Raw genomic sequence first — 17,062 nt, 5'->3', positions numbered from 1 at the left:
ATTTTCCTTCCATCTCTATAATTTTGTCATTTCAAGAATGTTAAGTAAATGCAGTCATACAGTGTGTGACCTTTTTAAAGCTAGGAGCTTTATTGAGATATTATTCATATACTGGAAATTTACCCTTTCAAAGTATGTAATCCATGGTTTTCAGCACATTCACAGCATCGTGAATTCTATCATCACTATCTAATTGCAGAACATTTGTATAACCCCTAAAAGAAGCCCCATTAGCATTTCCTCTCCATTTTACCCTCTTCCTAGCTTCCTGTAACCACTAAAATACTTTTTGTTTTTATGGATTTGCGTATTCTGTACATTTCATATAAATAGGATCATTCAACATGTGTCTTTTTGTGAATGGCTCCTTCACTTAGCGTAATGTTTTCAAGATTCTTCCATGTGATAGTATGCACTCCATTCCTTTGTATGACTGAATAATATTCCTTTGTATAGATGCACCACATTTTACTTACACATTCATCAGTTGATGGACATTTGGTTTGTATCCACATGCTGTCTATTATGAATCGTCCTTTTATGTAAATTCATGTACAGGCTTTGTGTAGACACGTGTTTTAATATCTATTGCATATATAGCCAGGAGGGTCATATGGTAACACTGTGTTTAACTTCTTGAGGAACTGCCAAACTGTTTTCCAAAGCAGCTGCCACATTTTACAATCCCACAAACAGTGCATGAAAGTTGCAATTCCTTCATGTCCTTGTCAACACTTATTATCTTCTTTTTCTTTCTTCCTTCCTTCTTTTTCTTTCTTTGTTCCTTCCTTCCTTCCTTTCCTTCCTTTCTTCTTTCTTTCTTTCTTCCTTCCTTCCTTCCTTCTCTCTTTTTCTTTCTTTTTCTTCCTTCCTTCCTTCTTTCCTTCCTTCTTTCTTTCTTACTTTCTTCCTTCCTTCTTTCTTTCCTTCTTTTTCTTTCTTTTTTCTTTCTTTCTTTTCTTCTTTCTTTCTTTCCTCTCTCCCTTCTGCCTTCCTGCCTTCCTCCTCTGTCTTTCCTTCTCCCTCTACCTCCCTCCTTTACTCCTTTATTATTTTCTCTCCTTTCTTCCTTTCATATCCATAGTAGTGAGTATGAAGTGGTATCTCACTATGGTTTTGATTTGCATTTAACTAATGATAATGTTGAAAATATTCTAAAGTGATTATTGGCCATTTGTATGCCTACTTTGGATAAATGTCTATTCATATGTTTTGCCCATTTTTCACTTAGGTTATTTGTCTATTATTATTGAGTTATAACAGTTCTTTATGTCTTCTGGTTACAAGTCCCTAATCATATATATGCCTTGCAAATATTTTCTTCCATCCCATGGGATGTCTTTCTATTTTCTTGATGGTTTCTGAAGCACAAATGCTTTTAATTTTGATGAAGTCTCATCTATTTTTTTCTTGTGTTGCTTGTGTTTTTGATGTTGTATCCAAGAAACCATTGCCTGATCCAATGATATAAAGATTTATGATTATGTTTTCTTCTAACAATTTTATAGTTTTATCTTTTACATTTAGGTTTCTAATACATTTAGTTTAATTAACTCCATGAGTTAGTTTTTAAATATGGTGTGAGGTAGGAGTCTACCTTTTTCTTTTTACATATAAATAATCTGTGGCCCACCACCAATTATTGAAAGACTGTTCTTTCCTGCATTGAGTTTTCTGGCACCCTTGTTGCATTCCCACCAACAGTGTAGGAGGGTTCCCCTTTCTCCGCATCCCCGCCAACATCTGTCATTTCCTGACTTGTTAATTTTAGCCATTCTAACTGGTGTGAGGTGGTATCTCATTGAGGTTTTGATTTGGATTTCCCTGATGCCGAGCGATATTGAGCACTTTTTCATGTGTCTGTTGGCCATTTGGATGTCTTCTTTGGAAAAATGTCTGTTCATGTCTTCTGCCCATTTCTTGATTGGATTCTTTGTTCTTTGGGTGTTGAGTTTGATAAGTTCTTTATAGATTTTGGATACTAGCCCTTTATCTGATATGTCATTTGCAAATATCTTCTCCCATTCTGTCAGTTGTCTTTTGGTTTTGTTGACTGTTTCCTTTGCTTTGCAAAAGCTTTTTATCTTGATGAAGTCCCAATAGTTCATTTTTGCCCTTGCTTCCCTTGCCTTTGGCGATGTTTCTAGGAAGAAGTTGCTGCGGCTGAGGTCGAAGAGGTTGCTGCCTGTGTTCTCCTTTAGGATGTTGATGGACTCCTGTCTCACATTGAGGTCTTTCAACCATTTGGAGTCTATTTTTGTGTGTGGTATAAGGAAATGGTCCAGTTTCATTCTTCTGCATGTGGCTATCCAATTTTCCCAACACCATTTGTTGAAGAGACTGTCTTTGTTCCATTGGACATTCTTTCCTGCTTTGTCAAAGATTAGTTGACCATAGAGTTGAGGGTCCATTTCTGGGCTCTCTATTCTGTTCCATTGATCTATGTGTCTGGTTTTGTGCCAGTACCATACTGTCTTGATGATGACAGCTTTGTAGTAGAGCTGGAAGTCCGGAATTGTGATGCCGCCAGCTTTGCTTTGCTTTTTCAACATTCCTCTGGCTATGCGGGGTCTTTTCTGGTTCCATACAAATTTTAGGATTATTTGTTCCATTTCTTTGAAAAAAGTGGATGGTATTTTGATGGGGATTGCATTGAATGTGTAGATTGCTCTAGGTAGCATTGACATCTTCACAATATTTGTTCTTCCAATCCATGAGCATGGAACGTTTTTCCGTTTCTTTGTGTCTTCCTCAATTTCTTTCATGAGTATTTTATAGTTTTCTGAGTACAGATCCTTTGCCTCTTTGGTTAGATTTATGCTTAGGAATCTTATGGTTTTGGGTGCAATTGTAAATGGGATCGACTCCTTAATGTCTCTTTCTTCTGTCTTGTTGTTGGTGTATAGGAATGCCACTGACTTCTGTGCATTGATTTTATATCCTGCCACTTCACTGAATTCCTGTATGAGTTCTAGCAGTTTTGGGGTGGAGTCTTTTGGGTTTTCCACATAAAGTATCATATCATCTGCAAAGAGTGAGAGTTTGACTTCTTCTTTGCCGATTTAGATGCCTTTTATTTCTTTTTGTTGTCTGATTGCTGTGGCTAGGACTTCTAATACTATGTTGAATAACAGTGGTGATAGTGGACATCCCTGCCGCGTTCCTGACCTTAGGGGGAAAGCTCTCAGTTTTTCCCCATTGAGAATGATATTCGCTGTAGGTTTTTCATAGATGGCTTTTATGATATTGAGGTCTGTACCCTCTATGCCTATACTCTGAAGAGTTTTGATCAAGAAAGGATGCTGTACTTTGTCAAATGCTTTTTCTGCATCGATTGAGAGGATCATATGATTCTTGTTCTTTCTTTTGTTAATGTATTGTATCACGATTGATTTGCGGATATTGAACCAACCTTGCAGCCCAGGGATAAATCTCACTTGGTCGTGGTGAATAATCCTTTTAATGTACTGTTGGATCCTATTGGCTAGTATTTTGGTGAGAATTTTTGCTTCCATGTTCATCAAGGATATTGGTCTGTAGTTCTCCTTTTTGATGGGGTCTTTGTCTGGTTTTGGGATCAAGGTAATGGTGGCCTCATAAAACGAGTTTGGAAGTTTTCCTTCCATTTCTATTTTTTGGAACAGTTTCAGAAGAATAGGTATTAATTCTTCTTTAAATGTTTAGTAGAATTCCCCTGGGAAGCCATCTGGCCCTGGGCTTTTGTTTTTTGGGAGATTTTTGATGACTGCTTCAATTTCCTTAGTGGTTATAGGTCTGTTCAGGTTTTCTATTTCTTCCTGGTTCAGTTTTGGTAGTTGATACATCTCTAGGAATGCATCCATTTCTTCCAGGTTATCTAATTTGCTGGCATAGAGTTGCTCATAATATGTTCTTATAATTGTTTGTATTTCTTTGGTGTTGGTTGTGATTTCTCCTCTTTCATTCATGATTTTATTTATTTGGGTCATTTCTCTTTTCTTTTTGATAAGTCTGGCCAGGGGTTTATCAATCTTGTTAATTCTTTCAAAGAACCAGCTCCTAGTTTCGTTGATCTGTTCTACTGTTCTTTTAGTTTCTATTTCATTGATTTCTGCTCTGATCTTTATTATTTCTCTTCTCCTGCTGGGTTTAGGCTTTATTTGCTGTTCTTTCTCCAGCTCCTTTAGGTGTAGGGTTAGGTTGTGTACTTGAGACCTTTCTTGTTTCTTGAGAAAGGCTTGTATTGCTATATACTTTCCTCTTAGGACTGCCTTTGCTGCATCCCAAAGATTTTGAATAGTTGTGTTTTCATTTTCATTGGTTTCCATGAATTTTTTAAATTCTTCTTTAATTTCCTGGTTGACCCATTCATTCTTTAGTAGGATGCTCTTTAGCCTCCATGTATTTGAGTTCTTTCCGACTTTCCTCTTGTGATTGAGTTCTAGTTTTAAAGCATTGTGGTCTGAAAATAGGCAGGGAATGATCCCAATCTTTTGGTACCAGTTGAGACCTGATTTATGACCTAGTATGTGATCGATTCTGGAGAATGTTCCATGGGCACTAGAGAAGAATGTGTATTCCGTTGCTTTGGGATGGAATGTTCAGAATATGTCTGTGAAGTCCATTTGGTCCAGTGTGTCATTTAAAGTCTTTATTTCCTTGTTGATCTTTTGCTTAGACGATCTGTCCATTTCAGTGAGGGGGCTGTTAAAGTCCCCCACTATTATTGTATTGTTGTCGATGTGTTTCTTTGCTTTTGTTATTAATTGCCTTATATAATTGGCTGCTCCCTTGTTAGGGGCATAAATATTTACAATTGTTAGATCTTCTTGTTGGATAGACCCTTTAAGTAGGATATAGTGTCCTTCCTCATCTCTTATTACAGTCTTTGGTTTAAAATCTAATTTGTCTGATATAAGGATTGCCACCCCAGCTTTCTTTTGGTGTCCATTAGCATGGTAAATGGTTTTCCACCCCCTCACTTTCAATCTGGGGGTGTCTTTGGGTCTAAAATGAGTCTCTTGCAGACAGCATATCGATGGGTCTTGTTTTTTAATCCAATCTGATGGCCTGTGTCTTTTGATTGGGGCATTTAGCCCATTTACATTCAGGGTAACTATTGAAAGATATGAATTTAGTGCCATTGTATTGCCTGTAAGGTGATTGTTACTGTATATTGTCTGTGTTCCTTTCTGGTCTATGTTACTTTTAGGCTCTCTCTTTGCTTAGAGGACCCCTTTCAATATTTCTTGTAGGGCTGGTTTGGTGTTTGCAAATTCCTTTAGTTTTTGTTTGTCCCGGAAGCTTTTTATCTCTCCTTCTATTTTCAGTGACAGCCTAGCTGGATATAGTATTCTTGGCTGCATATTTTTCTCATTTAGTGCTCTGAATATATCCTGCCAGTCCTTTCTGGCCTGCCAGGTCTCTGTGGATAGGTCTGTTGCCAATCTAATGTTTCTACCATTGTAGGTTACATATCTCTTCTCCCGAGCTGCTTTCAGGATTTTCTCTTTGTCTCTGAGACTCGTAAGTTTTACTATTAGATGTCGGGGTGTTGACCTATTTTTATTGATTTTGAGAGGGGTTCTCTGTGCTTCCTGGATTTTGATGCCTGTTTCCTTCCCCAAATTAGGGAAGTTCTCTGCTATAATTTGCTCCATTATACCTTCTGCCCCTCTCTCTCTTTCTTCTTCTTCTGGGATCCCAATTATTCTAATGTTGTTTCGTCTCATGGTATCGCTTATCTCTCGAATTCTGCCCTCGTGATCCAGTAGTTGTTTATCTCTCTTTTTCTCAGCTTCTTTATTTTCCATCATTTGGTCTTCTATCTCACTGATTCTTTCTTCTGCCTCATTTATCCTAGCAGTTAGCGCCCCCATATTTGATTGCACCTCATTAGTAGCCTTTTTGATTTCGACTTGGTTAGATTTTAGTTCTTTTACTTCTCCAGAAAGGGTTTCTCTCACAACTTCCATGCTTTTTTCAAGCCCAGCTAGTATCTTTAAAATCATCATTCTGAACTCTGGGTCTGACATCGTACTAATGTCCGTATTGAGTAGGTCCCTGGCAGTCGGTACTACCTCTTGTTCTTTTTGTTGAGGTGATTTTTTCCGTCTTGTAATTTTGTCCAGAGGAGAATAGATTAATGAGAGAACAAAATGCTAGCAGGGTAACAACGTCCCCAGAAAATATACTCTAAACAAATCAGAAAAGACCTGAAGTAGTGGGAAAAGAAAGGGAAAGAGAGAAAAAAGAAAAAGAAAAAAAAAGAAAAATAAAAAGATAAAGATAAAAACAAACAAAAACAGAACAAAACAACAACAAAAAAACAGAATGTGATCAAATATGATCAGGCTGGTATATAGATCAGTGCCACACACTAGATTTTGGGTGTATTTTGGTCTGTTAGAAGAAAGTGCCTCCCAAAATTTTAAAGAAAGAAAAACTTATATATGTACAAAAATAAGGGTTGATATGATGAAGGGATGGAATATGAGTGTAAAGATGGAAATTATAAAAAGTTTTATAAAAGGAATTGATAAGAAGTTGTTTGAAAAAAGAGAGAAGAGGATTTAAAAAAAAAAGAGAGAAAAAAAAGGGAGAGAATGTGATCAGGCAGGGGAGTTGAGAAAAACCATACACTAGAGATTTAGGGTATATTTTGATCTGTTAGAAGAAACTATCTCAAAATTTTAAAGAGAGAACAACTTATATATATATGCCAAAAATACGGGTAACTACTATGAAGGGATAGAATGTGACTCTAAAAATGAAAAATAAAAATGTTTTTTTAAAAAAGGGATTGATAAGATGTTGGTTGAAAAAGGGAAAAAGAAAAATTCAAAAAAAAAAAACAGTTAAAAAAAAATTAACTTTGAAAGACTAAAGAATCATGGTAAAAAAGCAATGAATTCTATGTGCATTATTCCCCTAGCGCTGGAGTTCTGCCGTTCTCATTGATTGGTAGACTTGGTCTTGGCTGGCTGTTCTCGCTGATCTTCTGGGGGAGGGGCCTGTTCCCATGGTTTCCAAAAGTCTTTGCCGGAGGCGGAATTGCCCCGCCCTTGCCCGGTCCAGGCTAAGTAATCTGCTCGGGTTTGCTCTCGGGAGCTTTTGTTCCCTGCAAGCTTTCCGTACAGCTTTGGAGGACAAGAGTGAAAATGGCGGCCTCCCAGTCTCCGCCCCGGAGGAGCCAAGAGCTCGGGGCCCCGCTCCTCAGTGAGCCCCCAGAGAAAAGCCGTCAGTCACTCCCGTCTCCCCGGTCTCCGGCCGCACTCCGTGCTCACCCGGCCTGTGACCGAGAATTTCTATCTCTGGCACCCAAACCCATGTGGAGTCTCCAAACCCAGCAGATCCCTGTGGTGCGCTCCCGCACCTCTCCTCCCGGGGGAAGAAGGGGAGTCTCCCCGGATCTGCCGCTTGTTGGGTCCCTGCTGGAGGAGCAGTGGCCCGACTGTGCCGCGGATCACGGTTCATGGCAACCCTGAGCTGAGAGCCCGCGCCTGGGCTCCGTCTCTGCAGCCGGCTTCCCTGCTCCGATACCTGGGAGCTCTGCCGCACTCAGGCACCCCCAGTCTTTCTGTGACCCGGAGGGTCCTGAGACCACACTGTCCCACGAGGGTTCCACCCCCTACTTAGCCACTGGAGCGACGTCCCTCAGCAGAGCCGACTTCTAAAAGTTCCGATTTTGTGCTCAGCAGCTCTATCACTTGCCAGAAGCGGCCGACGGAGGCCTCTCCCCCGCCGTCTATCCTCCCAAATATTGCCTCGGATTCACTTCTCCGCACGTCCTACCTTCCAGAAAGTGGTCGCTTTTCTGTTTAGAGAGTTGTTGCTCTTCTTTTCTTCGATCTCCTGTTGAGTTCGTAGGTGTTCAGAATGGTTTGATCCCTATCCAGCTGAATTCCTGAGAGGAGACGAAATCCAGGTCTCCTACTCCTCCGCCATCTTGCTCCGCCCCCGTATTTCATCTTCTTCAACTTGTTTCAAAATGTATTTTGTAGTTTCAGTGTGCAAGTCTTGTATTTCTCTGGTCAATTTTGTACTTGAATATTTTACTTTTTGATGATATTGTAAATGGAATTGATTTCTCAATTTTACTTCTGTATTTTTAATTACTACTGCATGGAAATAAAATGGATTTTTCCTTCAATCATGCTGAATTCATTTATTAGTTCCAAGACAATTTTTTAGGTGGCAATGTGGATTCCTTGGGAATTTTTTGTATATAAGGTCATGCTATCTTCCTATGTAATCTGGTTGGTTTTTCATTTCAGTTTTTGCCTGAATTCCTTAGGTAGAACCCCCAATACAATGTTGAATAAAAGTAGCAAGAGTAGACATTCTTGCCTTGTTCCTGATCTAAGGAGCAAAGCATTCAATTTCTCACCATTAAGTATAACATTTGCTGTGGTCTTTTCATGGATGCCTTTTATCAGGATTGAGGAAGTTACTTTGAATTTATTGTTTGTTGAATGCTTTGATCAGAAAAGAGTGTTTCTTTTCTGTGTCTATTGAAATGATCTGTATGCTTTGTCTTTTTTTAATTGATATGGTGTATTATTTTAATTGATTTTCAGATGTCACACCAAACTTGCATACCTGGGATAAATTTCAATCAGTCATGGTATATAATCCATTTTATGTGTTGCTGTGTTTGGTTTTCTAGTATTTTGTTGAGGATTTTTTTTTTGGTCTATTTTCATAAAAGTATGTATGTATGCATGTAGTTTTCTTATGTCTTGTTCGGTTTTTGTTTCAGGGTAATACTGGCCTCATATAATGATTTGAAAACTCATATAATGAGTAATTAAGAGAAGAAAGAGGAAATATACATTTATTATGTCTTTCATATTTTGATACTTGACTTTACTGGTTTTTCCATATGGACTAGAAGAACTTCCTTTAATATGTCTTATAAGGTCTATTAGCAACACGTTCTCTCAGTCTTTGTTTATCTGGGCATGCCTTTAGTTCATTTACATTTTTAAAAAGATTTATCTATTCATTTTAGAGTGGGGGGAGGGGTAAAGGGAGAGGGAGAGAGAGAGAATCTCAAGCCGACTCCCTGCTGAGCATGGAGCCTGAGATCATGACCTGAGCTGAAACCAAGAGTTGGAAGCTTAACTGACTGCACCACCCAGGCACCCCAGTTCATTTACATTTTTGAAAAACTGTTTGAAAAATAATTATTTGACAAATAATTTTATAAGATGTATGCATGTAAGATTCTTGATTGACAGGTTTTTTTTTTTAAATTAAAAAATTTTTCAATATAACATCCCCTGCCTTCTGGCCTGCATTGTTTCTGATGAGAAATCACCTGCCAATCTTATTGGTGTTCCCTTTTTGTTTTCCAAATTGTTTTTTTCTTGATTTCAAGGTTTTCTTTTTGTCTTTGGTTCTCAACATTTTGATTAAGATGTTTCTGGTATGGATCTCTTTAAATTGATCCTAGTTGGAACTCATTGAGCTTCTTGGATGTGTAGATTAATGTTTTCATCAAATTTGGGAAATTTTTAGTCATTTTTTATTTAAATATTTTTGTGCTCCTTTCTTTCCTCTTCCCTGGTACACTCATTATGCCTATGTTGTATTTAATGGTATCACATTTTTCTGAGTCTTTTTATTTTTCTTCATTCTTTTTTCTGTCTGTTTTTCAGACTGTATAATCTATCAGTTTATCTTCAGGTTCATTCATTCTTTCTTCTCCTACTTCAAATTTACTTTTTAGCCCCTCTAGTGAATATTTCATTTTAATTATTGTACTTGTCAGCTCCAGAAGTTTCATTTGGTCCTTTTAAAATAATTTCTTTCCCTTTATTGATATTCTCTTTTTGGCAAGACCTTTTAATCATTCTTTCCTGTAATTCATTAGGCATGGTTTCCTTTAGTTTTCTGAACATACTTATAAGGCTATTTTGAAGTCTTTATCCATTAGGTCTGACATCTGGATACTCTCAGAAGTCGTTTTTATTGCCTACTCTTTTTCTTGTGTATGAGTCACATTTTCATGTTGCTTTGCATGTGTCATCATTTTTGTTGAAAACTGGACATTTTAGATAATGTATTGTAAGCAATTTAGGGTACAGAGTGCCTCACCACCCCTCTGCAAGTGCTTGTTGTTATTTCTTATTTATTTGTTTAATGACTTTTCTGGTCTGATTCAGTGAAGTGTCTCCTCCCTGTCCCCCCTTACAGTTTGAACCCTCTGATGTTTATATTCAGAAGGTGTCGCCTCAGGCATGTGTAGTCTCAGCATAGGATTACAGGGGTTTTAGCAGAGCTCTCTTTGACTTTCCCTAATCGCTCTGTTAAATTGTCTGCCTTGATTGATATCGCATCTGGTTGTTAGGCTCCCTTAATTGCCAGGTTTTTCTGTATTGTTTTTAGCAGTGCCTCTGGGCATGAATAGCCCCATAGTTTGATCCAACTAAATTGGTTCCCCTTTGAGGGGATAGTTTTCTGAGGCCCGTCTTTGTGGTTTGTTCTGACCCCAAGAAGGGGTCTATTTAGTTTTCTCTTTCTTTGGTTCTCTCTGATAAATAAGCTGGCCTCCAGTTTACTTTTGTTTTGCTTTCATATAGCTGCTAGCCTCCTATTAATTGCCTACCAGCAATCTCCACTGTTTTTGAGAGCATCCTTAGTCCTGAACTTCCCCATTCTCTTTCCAAATACAGTCAATTCCTTTGGGAGACTTCTTGATCTTTACATTCTTATTGCTTCCTTCTCTCTGTGGGCAAAGTCTCTGAGGCACTGTTCTGGAGCTGTAGACAGGGACGGTGGTGGGTTCTCAGAATGATACCCCTGCTTTATAAGCAGGGCACTTGGTGGGAATGGTAGCTTCTGGTGTTTTTGTTTGCCTTTCCAAGTATGGAATCTCTGTTCTATGAGCAAGATGGGACAAGAGTAACTGGGATCTCAGTATTCTTGGCCTGTCATACCTGGGGTAAAGCCTCTGTTCTATGAGTCAGAGCTGGGTAGAAGAAGACAGACCTATACTTCTAACATTTCTTGCCTGAAATAGAGACTTTGCAGTACTGAGCTGGAGGGTGGGGGTTGCGTGTGGGGGAGGGTTGGTAATGAGAAAACTGTTGGCCTGCACCTTCTGGAGAAATACTGTAGCCCTTGGCTGGGGGCTGGATGGATAGGGAGCCCTGTGTTCTTGGAGGCACCCACTGGGAGTACAGCTTCTATCCTGCTGATCTCAGGGGTGCCTAAGAGAGGGGGGATTGGTGGAGGGAGTGGGTTGTGACCCAAATGCCACAGACTTTTGTTATTCTTACTGAGATTTAGTAGATTTTATTGAATAAATATTTCTTCCTTTGCTATATATCCTTAGGATAATTTAGAGAAACTTTAAATCGTTGTTCTTAATAATGATTTTTACCAGCTATGGTTGTTTCACCAAGGAGTGAATCCATGGAGCTACTCACATTATCATTCTGCAAGTTGCCAAACCGCCCTCCCACCCCCACCCCCACCCCCACCACACACACACATCAGGTAAATTTTAAGTTCATTTTGCTATGTGAAGGCAGCCAGGCACAAAAAACTGTATATTATATAATCACATTTATATAGCATTCCCAAAAAGGCAAAAATACAGAGTTGGAAAACAGATTAATGATTGATAGTGGTTAAGAGCTGAGGTAGAGATCGATTACAAAGGGGCAGCACACAGGAATTTTGGGGATGATTGCACTGTTCTGTATGGTACTGTGCTGGTCAATACAGAACTTTATGTGTTGGTCAAAACCATACCACTCTATATGAAGAGTATGTAAATTAATAAAAAATCAACCAGGATGTCAAGAAGACCAAAGATGCGATCTTGACTATGACACATGAATGATAAACTACACTGAAAGGAATAGGGAAGGAAGGAGCTCACCTAAGTTACTTTGGAAACCAGTTTTTTGACTGGATACTGTAAAGCTAAAGATAAAAATGATGACATGCAATGCACTGTACTTGGTAACTTTGTTTTTCAAGTGGGCGTGGGTTAGCAAATCTGAAACTACTTTACATGTATGATAGGGTTGAATAGATAGGCAGATCTACTGTAGATAATGAAAGCTGCGTTTCTTTTGTTGTCAAAGCATTTATGAATAAACATAGTAATAATAGAATGAGCCCTGTGGTGCTAGATTGGAGTCAGAGATATCAATATCAACCATATGTTTTTTTTTAAATATATACAGATATATAAATACAGAAATAAATACAGATATATGTGCATGCATTGGAAGGTATTCATACATGCGAGGTTCCTAGAAGCAGTGATTTTGTAGTAGTCATGAACATACTTAACTCCCAGGTCTTGCTTTCTAAATATTATCCTCTTATTAAATAGTGTCAGAGCTTCTTGGAGTAATAGTTGATTCCAGGGCTGTGGAGGAAAAATTCGAGATAAGGCTGGATGTCAGGTGATGCCAGAAAATATGGAAATACTAAAAAAAAGTGTGGGGACACACCGAGAGGATATAGGAGCTAACCTGAAAGAACTTTCAATGGCCAGAGTTAGAACAAATGGAACAACAAATGATCCAAGCAAGAGCATAAAAACCCAAAGTATTTGAATTACAGCTCAAATAACAAAATATTTATTTTTTCACACTGACCTAATGAATGATTAAATAAATGAATAAGTGAGACTAAGGGACAAGTCCATCTTGCAGAAATATTTCAGTTAATGCTTGTAGAAGGAATGAAGGAAATAGAAAATCGTTAGAACATCACACTAGTAACTACGGTAGGCAGAAGCCACCAGTGAATGCTTACATTGGTGGGTGAATGTTTAATGAGAAGCAGAGTATTTTCAGTATGTCACCATCCTCCCCCAAATATTTACTAACTACAGTAGGAAGAATAATAACTTTACAGCAGACAAAACTGGCAGACAAACTTTAACTCTGCAGCCTGGTAACATCATCTGTGATGATGATGATGATGTAATCCTGAATTAGATCCTTGTATAGGAAAAGGACATTAGTGGAAAAGCTAGTAAAATCCAAATAAAGCAAAGCTAGGTAAAGAGTAATAGGAACTCTTTGTAATATTTTTTAACTCTTCTCTATGTCTGAAATTATTGCAAAATAAATAATTGTAATAATTAAACAAAAAGTACAGTGAAACAACACTGTATAAAAGATGTCTTGGGGTGCCTGGGTGGCTCAGTCAGTTAGGCATCTGACTCTTGATTTTGGCTCAAGACGTGTCCTCAGGCTCATGAGATTGAGCCCCCAGTGGGGCTCCTCGCTCAGCAGGGAGTCTGCTTGAGATTCTCTCCCTTGCCTTCTGCCCCTCCCTCCCCCACACTCGAGCTTTCTCTCTCTTCCAAAATAAGTAAATAAAATCTTTAAAAAAATGATTGCACAAGATGCTTTATGTATAGTAGATACAAAAAATTCTTTGAGCTGAGAAAAGGAAAAGGGTAAGAAAAATCCTGACAGCATATATATGAATTAAATCTCTGAAACAGATTGCCAGAGGAGTAGAATTTATAATAAAAAGTACTGTGATGATGCCAAGTCATAAAGAAAGACAAGCTATTGATAAGTTTCATTAGCTTATAATAGCAAAAAAACAGATTATTTTTGCTTAATAATACAAGTGGATTTTCCTTCCAGTAGGGGAATTTTATGTTGCCAAGACAGAATCTGTGTGAATTTGAGGGAACTCTCTAGTGCAGAATTAGGATAATTTATAAAGGTGTCCAACAAACTTCACCTTTGTTGAAAAACTCATTCAACAACTTATTCATTCCAGGTACTGTGACTCATATTATCTGATACTTTGGAATTTGGACCATCTTTAAAAAGAGGAAGCTCTAATAGCTTCTAATTTTAAAGTTTGGAAGACTATGGGAATAAACAGTAGGAAACAGGCTTACTTAATACAGACAAAAAGAATAATCGAAAGGAGATAATAAGGAATTTTTACATTGAGTTAAAGGAAAAGAAAGGCACCCAATTCATATGTAGAGGATACTAATAGCAAGTTTCCTAGACATATGGAATATAAACAAAATACTAAAAAACACATTATATCCTTAGAATGGCTAGAATATGCATAATTTTCAATATATAGCATGGAATATAATTAGAAAGGCTAAAGATGAGACAGGTTGAAGAAATTCTGGAGGCTATTAAAGTTAAATTTTCTGGGGGCGCCTGGGTGGCTCAGTCGTTAGGCATCTGCCTTTGGCACAGGTTATGATCCCAGGGTCCTGGGATCGAGTCCCATGTCGGGCTCCCTGCTCGGCAGGAAGCCTGCTTCTCGCTCTCCCACTCCCCCTGCTTATGTTCCCTCTCTTGCTGTCAAATAAATAAGTAAAATCTTTAAAAAAAGTAAATAAAGTTAAATTTTCTAGGGGCTTTCATGGTTTAGAAGACATTTGGGTGAGAAAATATTGGTTTTAGTCCCATAATCTTGAGTGCTAGTAAAACCTCAGCTTCATGAGTTGTGAAATGGCAGTGATATTGATCTCCCAAGGTTATCATGAGATCAAATAAAATAACAAATAACAAAACAAACAAATTTGGCTAAATATTAGTATATTTTTAAGAAAATGCCACAAAACTCAAGTTTCAAAACTGGAAACAAACTTTCAAGTCATTTGCTCAGTAGGAAGAAGAACAGAACAAATTCTTGGCCTGAATAAACAAAATTCAAGATGAGGGATTTGCCACTCCATGAATGCTCTCGCTTCTCTAATACTTATGGTTTGTGGACGAATGTATCCCAGGTAAAATAACTTGAATCAAGGGTTTCATTTTTCCCTTATAAATTGGCAGGAGAGTCTCCAGAGGAGGCGTTTACTGCCGCATTTTAGATGGCTGGAGAAAGGATGGAAAAATTTAAAAGGGACATGTTCTCCTATAGTTATCATTCAGGTTGGCAGGCAAAAGTTCTAATATTTTGGTTCTAAAACAAGATTTCAATCCAAAAGGTCATAAATAATTTTGTTGCAAGAGTGGCTTAAAGGATTTAAAATACCCGGAATTGTCAGGCACTGAGGAACACAGGGGAGAAACCTAGATTATGGAAAATAGGATAGATGTAAGTAGGATGGAGAGTGGTCAGGTTAGAGGCAAAATTTTTGTTTCCCTTGTTCTACATTTAAGTGGGGTGCATATGAATTTATTGTTGAAGAGTCTTTAAGATCAAGAAGTGTTTGCCATTACTAACTGAACTGTTTAATTTCAAGGACTTAAACTTTTCTTGTTTCTACCATCCTTCGTCCTTCCCTCCCTCCTCCCTCCTTCCTTCCCTCCCTTTATCCTTGACTAGCCAAGCACATGGCTTTTGGAATCAGACAGTGGTAACTGTCTATGTCACTAATTATGTAACCTTGGACCAGTCACTTATCTGTAAACCTTAGCTTCCTCAGTTGTAAAGGACTGGTGACTATAATATTTGCTGTTGTAGGCCGTTGTGGGCTTGTTGCGATGACTCAGTGAGACAGCATGAATGCTGTTAATTCCTGTTTTTGAGTGTCTCCTATGTACTGCTCACTGTTGCTGGGTGAATTCACATATTTTTTTAATAATCTAAGTAGTTCTAGAGGTAGATACCATTGTAAATTCTCCTTTATTTGGGAACTTAGAGAATATACTGGACGTAACTTTGGCTTTGCTCATCCAGTCTCTGCATACTTCTTTCATACACGCATGATGTTAACACGACCTTCAGTGACATTACCTTGCTCCCTTCCCCCCCTTTCTGTTTGGTCACTCCTTTCTGGTCTTCTTTTTGTTGCCACCCACTGCTGTCCCCTCCTTGTCCTTTGATGACCCTGCTGATCTCCTTGCAACTCCTGGCAGGACCCAGTGATATTTGGTTACTATCTCCATGTCTCAATTGAAAGGTGAAAAATGATTTTCTATTAGTCTGTTTTTTACCTCTTACCTTGTCTGTTCAACTGTTTGCAACATTGACCTTGGTGAAGAGCCTCACTTTTATTTTTTAGTTTTCATTTTTTAAATTTTTTATTTATTTTATTTTTTTAAAGATTTTATTTATTTATTTGAGAGAGAGAGAGAGAGAAAGCAGGGGGAGTGGCAGAGGGAGAGGGAGAAGCAGGCTCCCTGCTGAGCAGGGAGCGTGACACAGGACTCATCCCAGGACCCTGACATCATGACCTGAGCTGAAGGCAGATGCTTAACCGACCTAGCCACCCAGGCGCCCCCAGAGCCTCACTTTTAAAAACTAGGGTTTTGTTTTTGTTTTTGTTTTTTTAGCCTTTTTGATAATCATGTCCTTTCTCTGTTTCAATTTCATTTTCTGGTTCCTGTTCTTCCTTCTTTTTAGAGACACTGTAGAATAGTGAGAGATTGTGTAGGCTAGAATCAAACAGATTTGGGGGAGAGTTCTTGTTCTTCTGGTTTCTATTCTGTGACTTGGGGCAAGTTACTGAACTTCCTTGAAATTGCCAAACCTCTCTAGGCTTCAGTTGTCTTATTTGTAACCTATCGCCTCCCTCCCCTGAATAGGTTACAGAGTATGAAGATATTTTTGTCCCATGTTTATGCTTATTAATGGCTCTCGGGCAAACAAAATGCCACATTATTTTAATGGATGTCGGTAAGCCTCTTTGCTCAGCTACCCCAGTACCTGCTTCATGGGTCCGTGCACAACATAGCCATGACAGAGGCTGTGGATGGGCTCAGCAACATAGATTTCTCCTCACCCAGGCTTAGTGCCTTGTTTAGTAACTACAGTAGAGACCACTTCGTGGTGGGTGGATTACTTTGGGTCCGTGTCGTCATGGAGGGGGCACGGTTTGTCCACCACTACTGATGTGTAATCCTGCTGTGGATTTGCCGTCCGTGCCGTAATGCCTTTGCCAACACCGCCGTCCATGGAGTCACAGAATGTATTATCCATTATCATGATATTTTTGCACAACATTGTGCACCGTCTCACAACAAAAATGCACAGCCATAGGCTCCAGCCTATGAAATTAACTTGTCTTTACCCCTCGTCTCATCACTCGGAAGCAGCTTTCCCAGTGGACAAGTGGAATGGCGACAGCAGCTGGTAAGGATGGGCGCTGTCTTCCAGGATGAAGTGTGTGCTT

At 38.7% G+C, this 17,062-nt stretch overlaps 1 protein-coding gene across 12 annotated transcripts in view; it reads left to right on the top strand.

The window, feature by feature from the left end:
- Positions 1-17,062, top strand: part of SUGCT (succinyl-CoA:glutarate-CoA transferase) — a 773,157-nt gene that overhangs the window by 390,061 nt on the left and 366,034 nt on the right. The window lies entirely within an intron of this gene.

This window comes from Halichoerus grypus, chromosome 12 (genome assembly GCF_964656455.1).
Source record: "Halichoerus grypus chromosome 12, mHalGry1.hap1.1, whole genome shotgun sequence".
Classification (NCBI taxonomy): domain Eukaryota; kingdom Metazoa; phylum Chordata; class Mammalia; order Carnivora; family Phocidae; genus Halichoerus; species Halichoerus grypus.
Note: the sequence above shows the minus strand (reverse complement) of the source record. Positions and strands in the feature narration are given on the sequence as shown.